Here is a 6,856-nt window from a genome sequence, read left to right as displayed (position 1 = left end):
TCGAACAACCTCCCGGATTTCTCGATATCAAGTTTCAAAACCATGTTTTCAAATTAGATAAAGCCTTGTATGGTTTGAAATAAGCTCCGAGGTCGTGGTACGAGAGATTGTCAAAATATCTTCTTGAAAGTGGTTTTAAAAGAGGATCTGTCGATAAAACCCTATTCTTAAAAACTGAGGATTCCGATTTATTAGTTGTACAAATATACGTTGACGATATTATTTTTGGTTCAACTAATAATCGTTTATGCAAGTATTTTTCAGATTTAATGACCTCAGAATTCGAGATGAGCATGATGGGAGAACTCAAGTTCTTCCTTGGACTCCAGATTCAACAAACTTCTGAATGAATTATGATACACCAACAAAAATACATCAAGGAGCTAATCAAGAAATTCGGTGTGGAAAATTCTAATTCTAAGCCAACTCCTATGGGTACTGAGAAGAAGTTGACTTTGGATGAAAACGATAAGTCTGTCGATGAGACGACATATCGAGGTATGATTGGCTCACTTCTTTATTTAACTGCAAGTCGTCCGGATATTATGTTTAGTGTATGCGTATGTGCTCGGTTATCGTGCCCTAAAGAATCGCATATGATTGCAGTTAAGAGAATCTTGAAGTATTTAATCGGTACATCTAAATTATATATGTGGTATCCTCTTGAGTGTAATTTCGATCTCATAGGGTAATCAGATGCAGATTATGCAGGTTGTTCACTTGACAGAAAAAGTACTTCCTGCATAGCCACGTTTGTTGGACCGTGTATCATTACGTGGGAGTCAAAGAAGCAAAATTCTGTTGCGCTATCTAGAGCTGAAGCCGAATACATTGCTGCTGGACTGGTATGTTCTCAACTTTTATGGCTTAAGCATCAATTATGTGATTACAGTGTTAATGTTGGGTGTATACCTATTTTGTGCGACAACACGAGTGCTATAATCATATCTAAGAACCGGGCACAACACTCACAAACGAAGCATATAGACATCAGACACCATTTTCTACGTGATCATGTAGATAAGGGCAACATAAGACTGGAATTTTGTAGTACAGAAAAATAATGGGCTGACATTTTTACCAAAGCATTGACTAGAGAACGTTTTGAGATTTTATGATTGGAAATTGGTTTAATTGGTGGCAACTAAACTTGTCACAAATATTCTACTCTCCGTATGACTGACTATATTTGACGATATTGTATGACTGTGTCCGTATTTTTCGTTGCAAGTTTATTTATGTCAAATGTTATTTTATAATATGAGAATATTCCATTTGCTAGTCATGTATATTGAGTTTTATTACGAATCATAAAGTCGTAATAAATTGCCTCCTTATTTTTCCCTTAACCGAAATTCTCTACCAAAATTTTATCTCTTGCCATATCTTATAAATTATCTACCCTAACCACTTATATTATTTTATGGTAAGTAAATAATTAACAAAAAAAAGAGAATATTTACCTACCTAATTCCACACGTCACCTCCACCTTCCTTATCTCTCTCAACCTCTTTTACCATATTTCACAATTAACACTCCCCCATAAATACCCCACCCTCTACCGTTACCATCAACACACAACTCTTAATATTTACTTTTCTACACCCTTCCAAACTCAACCTCCAAAATCAAATCATCATCATGACTCCTCCCTCAACTCGCCTCCACTCACCCTCAACTCGGTCTACAACTCGGACCGGGTCCTCCAAATCACCATGCAACAAAACCCATGTCCCTCTCAAAACTCCCTCACCTTCATCAAACCAAAAACCAATTAATTTCGATCATAACCGGGTTGATCCTAACTTAGAAGGGAAAAGATGGAAGTTAAATAAGGGGAAGAAGAAGGCTGTAGGGTTTGAAGGCTCGGTGGAGGAAACCGAGGTCGTAGCTACTCAAGAAGGTCATCAAAGAGCAATGTTCCGAGAGTATATGCCGAATGCAACATCATCGGGACTTGATAAGCTTCGACTTACCGCGGACGAAAGAACCCGAGTCAACAATGTTATGCGGTATGGTATTCATGGTGGTCGTTCTTACTCCGAAAAATGGTGTTGGAAAATTGAAGCTTTACAAATTTTTAAGGATTTCTTGAATTTTCAAGAATGGAAGAAAGTTAGTTCCTTTGTTGGTCCGGTTTATCCTATTGAGGTAATCCAGTTTTATTCTTCTGTCTCCGTAAAAAATAACATGTTGCATGCTATGGTGAATGAATCCGAAGTCAAAATCTTCCTTGCCGATTTTTGTACTCTGTTTTCGGTCCCTGATGATGGGATCGAAATAAATCCGAGTGCGGAATGGGGAGATGTGACGGAGGAAGAAAAGCTTAAAATTAAGAAGTCTTTTGATGTTGATGCTACGGGGTCAAGTAATATGCTTGCGGGGTCATTCACTCCATAATTGAAATTATTTCTCAATTTTCTTTGGAACACGGTTGTTCCGAGGAGGGGTGGTCGTGATAAATTGTCGAGTTATGAGATGGTATTGATGTCTAAGTGGCTTGAAGGATCCAAAGTTAGTCTTCCTCATCTCGTGTTTCATAGAATCGTCCAAACAAGTATTTCCATCACCGAGGAAAATTTTTATACTACTTTGGATTTGCCGTATGTTATGTGGGTCTCTCGGCTTTTGGAACAAAAAAGGGTAATTGGGTCTTCTAGCTATGGTGTAATAGTCAGAGATGAGATGTGTGACACTCATCTTAAATTCATGAAGATTGGTGTAATTGGACCCGATTTGGCGTTTTTGGCTAAGGGGAATGTGGTGGAGAAATCGTCGAATGTGGTCTCGGTTGTTGAACAAAAGTTGGACTCGTTTATGGCGAGTATTTGTGAGAAAATGGATGCACAAAATAAGATGGTTGCGGAATTGGTCTCGGGTTTGGGTCAAGACAGGAATGTGGCTTCGGGTTCGAAGGGTTCGGATCTTGCCGAGGTCTTGTCTTATTTGCATGGGTTAGAAGCTCGGGTTGATTCTATGGCTCAGGATGCGGCTAGGGCGGCTAAGGAGTGTGTCCATCATTCCGGGTCATTGGCTAACTTAGCTAGTCAAGGAGGGGCAATATGGCGTGAAGGGAAGGCTATGTATGAGGATATGCGGGTTGTTTACGAGGCTACTAAAGCCTTGTCATTGAAAGTGCTCAATTTCGAGAGGTGTCTCACGGCACAAGCTGACCATGTCCGCTCATGCTTTGATCGTCTTGACTCGCTTGAGTTTAGGACCCGTCCCGGTTATGTGAACCCAAATGTCGTGAAACGCGACTACCCTTAACCCGTCATCATCCTTACCTTGATTTTCTTTTTATTAGGCTTTCTATTTTGAATAATTGTCTAATTCGGCCCATTTTGGCTTGCTCTTCCATTCGGCCCATTTGGCTTTATCACTTTTCACCTTATTCGGCCCAATTGGCAATTAGACTACTTTGGTTTGTAGTACTCTTATTTTATATTTGGCATGCTTAATGTAGATTATTTTCTCGTTTTATAATCTTTCTTTGCATGATTAATACGTGTCTCGATCTATATCATTTTAGTTGTTTTATGTCTTTTCTCGTCTTTTCGATGATGTCAAGAGGGGGAAGAAATTATCGTGACTTAAGTATTTGCCTAAGCTTGTCCTTGTCAGAACCTTTAATCTCTTAAGGTCCTTAGATGCTATACTTTGTATATTAGTGGATTGTTCTTGCGTTCGACTGACTATGACTTTTATAGTATTATGTTGAGGGGGAACGTTCACTTAGTCACAAATCATAAGAGACTTGTCATCATCAAAAAGGGGGAATTTGTTGGACCATTTAGATATATGATTAAGTTTTGATAATGACAAGTGTGTGCTTCGTTTTATATATACTCTTGCTCGTAATCTTTTGTTTAGTCTTTGTTAGATTGACTCAGGTTTACAAGTTTAGCAAGTAATGTTATAACATTCTTAGCTATAACATTGAAGATTTGTGAGGCATCATTCAAGTAATGTTATAGCAGCATGAGCTATAACATTGAAGATTCTTAAAGCGTCATAGTAACTGTAACAAGTTTCAAGTATGATGATCACTCAAGCAAAAGGCTAGATCAAGTCTTTAAAAAGCTCAAGATGAAGAGCTTTTGGTCAAGATAAAGAGAAGATCCTATCACTAAAGATCTCCATGAAGATTAGCTAGTATAGGTCTTCATCTAATGACGGTATCTTAAGAAAAGAATATTGGGAAGGTAAAGTTAAAGCTATTTCACCTATAACTTTACTTACCAAACTTAAAGTTATAGCTGTTTCTACTATAACTTTGGGTAGCATTTTAATGGCACGATTTTAATAGTTTTAAAGTCATTTTTCAAAGGATAAAATTCTTTAAACATATTTCGAAATCATATGTGTATATAGTAGAGATGAAATATGGGTTATTATAATGGATAACTTGCATGTCTCTATTGGTTAGTAAAACGACTTATGGGTCGTCATGCTACCTAGGGTTTGCTAGTTTATTTTAACCTAAACCTAATCCAAGAAAAGGGATTTTCGTCTAGATGGACACGGGCCTAGGATTTCGGCCGCTGGCTTTGAACCTTTAGGTTTTACAAGTCCTCAAGTACAAATAACCTATCTAATAAAATCTAGCTTATATTTTTATAAGATATTTTCTTATCTTAAATATATACATGATTTAATTTGTTTACTTATCTGAAAATCTTAAAGATATAGTTATAGAAAAATAAGATTCACTTTTATCTTATATACCTAAACTAATATATCTTGGATTGAATTAGGAAAGAGATAGAGATTTATCTCTTGCGAGATAAACCGCCTATCTCACGGCATCCTAGCGTTTCATGCAAACCCTAGTTTTTTCCTCTACTATAAATTCATATGATCATTCTTTATTCTAGTTAAGCTTTTCAAAATATTAAAAATCCCTAAAAAACAAAATTGAGTTTAATTTTTAATTGGCTATTTTTATTGTTTTGCGTTTGGAAAATCTTGCGAAAAGTCGTGCTCTTTAATTTGCTTATTTTTCTTAAGGTAACGTCATAAGATAATAGTACTTAATATTGTTTCTTACTCGTTCAATTGTGTGAACACTTAGAAGAACAATCAAGTGCTTTCTTAGTAACTTAAGATAGTCAAAACCGAATATCTAGTGATATTCAAATTGAGTTATAATTAGAGTTAGCTATACGAGTGGGTTGATAATTTTGTAATCCGGAGAATGGTACTAAAATTATTAATCGAGAATAGTGGACGTAGGCTTCGACGTGCGAAGCTGAATCACTTCAAATATCGTGTGTCCTTGCAGTTTTTCTTTTCGTTTATCTCATTACGTTCATAATCACTTAGTTAATTACTTAAAGTTTAATTAATAAACTTTAAGTAATTAATCATTGATATAAAATAAAAAGTAGGCATAAGTTTTTAAATACTCAATTCACCCCCCCCCCCCCCTCTCGAGTATTTCGGGTGTGATAGACTCTTCAAATATTTTATTTCTTGTAATTGGTTTAGGGATGCTCACCCTAACATGGTTTGGAAGATAGGTAGGCAAGACTCCATTCGTCTACCCGGAGAGAAGAAAGAAATTAAGGCTTTAGTTCACACTAAGCCCTATCATGGGAGTGCCCCTTTTACTAGACCGACTTACCACTTGGATCTACGAGGTGAGCCACGTACCACCGTTGAGCGGCGTGAGGGAGGTCAACCCTCTCAAGCACGCCATTCCACCTCTAGTATTCATTCACCCTTTAGTCTGGAAATGATGCATATGATGCGAGACTTAAGCTTAAATTTTAATACAATTCGTGATGACCAAAGACTTGCATTGCATCCCATATATGATCATTTTGCTAGATAAGGAGTATTCCAACCCGAGGGGCTACACCCTTTATTTTATACTTATTGAAAGATCATAGATCCATATTAGACTCTCTAATAAAAATTAAATTATCTCATAATTTATCATTTTGGTGATCTATGTAACATGCATGCAAATATAAAAGCATAAAAATGAACCAAGTGGTGTTAGTCCAGTGGTACGTGGGTTAAACCTTGAAACTTGCAGAAATGCAGGAGTTGAGAGGTCCCAGGTTCGACTACCATCTGGGGCGATGATCACTTGGCCACTGCAGCCCCCGAAGGGAGTGGCTTACATGGTCCATGTGGTGGTGCGGGAATGCATGGGCCCGGGGGAGACTCAACCCCCTCGTCATAAAAAAAAAGCATAAAAATGAAAGTTTAAGGAAAAATAATTTCCTTACATTGATTTTATGGTAATATGGGCACAAACTAGATCACCTTTATAGTTTGTTCTTGAGCTAAAAAGATATGGATGATCCTCCTTGAAAAACCTTCAAAAAGAAAGTCTCCTTCAAGTTGCACCCAAGAACTACACCCACAAATTATCTTACAAATACTAACTAGATACTTGTAAAATAAACCCTTGATAATATGTAAATAATACTAACCATCTTAGTTATTATTTTTAGTTTACTAACAACTTAGTAAAATGATGGTTATTATTTTTAGAGAGAAGATAGATGAACACATGCAAATGTTCAAGTGTTGTAGTTTAAAAATGAACAAATGATGGAGTGTATATGGGGGATGAGGCCGGGTAGGTGGAGGTGGAGTGTGGGAGTGATTTTCTTATTTTTTGTCAATCTTACATCACATGCAAAAAAGATTATAAAATAACTTATGGAAGAATATAAAGTAAGGTGAAATGATTATGTTCCTAATCATCCACAACTCTATTTTACACGGTCCACTTGCCCATTTACGGGTCCATATTGGTTCTTATATTTGTCGCACAAATACGTGTAATTTTTTTTAAACATCGTTTCATGTTTAAATACTTCCATAATTAATTTCGTC

The sequence above is a fragment of the Silene latifolia genome, chromosome Y (assembly GCF_048544455.1).
Source record: "Silene latifolia isolate original U9 population chromosome Y, ASM4854445v1, whole genome shotgun sequence".
NCBI classification, from domain to species: Eukaryota; Viridiplantae; Streptophyta; class Magnoliopsida; order Caryophyllales; family Caryophyllaceae; genus Silene; species Silene latifolia.
The sequence above is the reverse complement of the archived record's forward strand: the minus strand, read 5'-3'. Positions refer to the sequence as shown.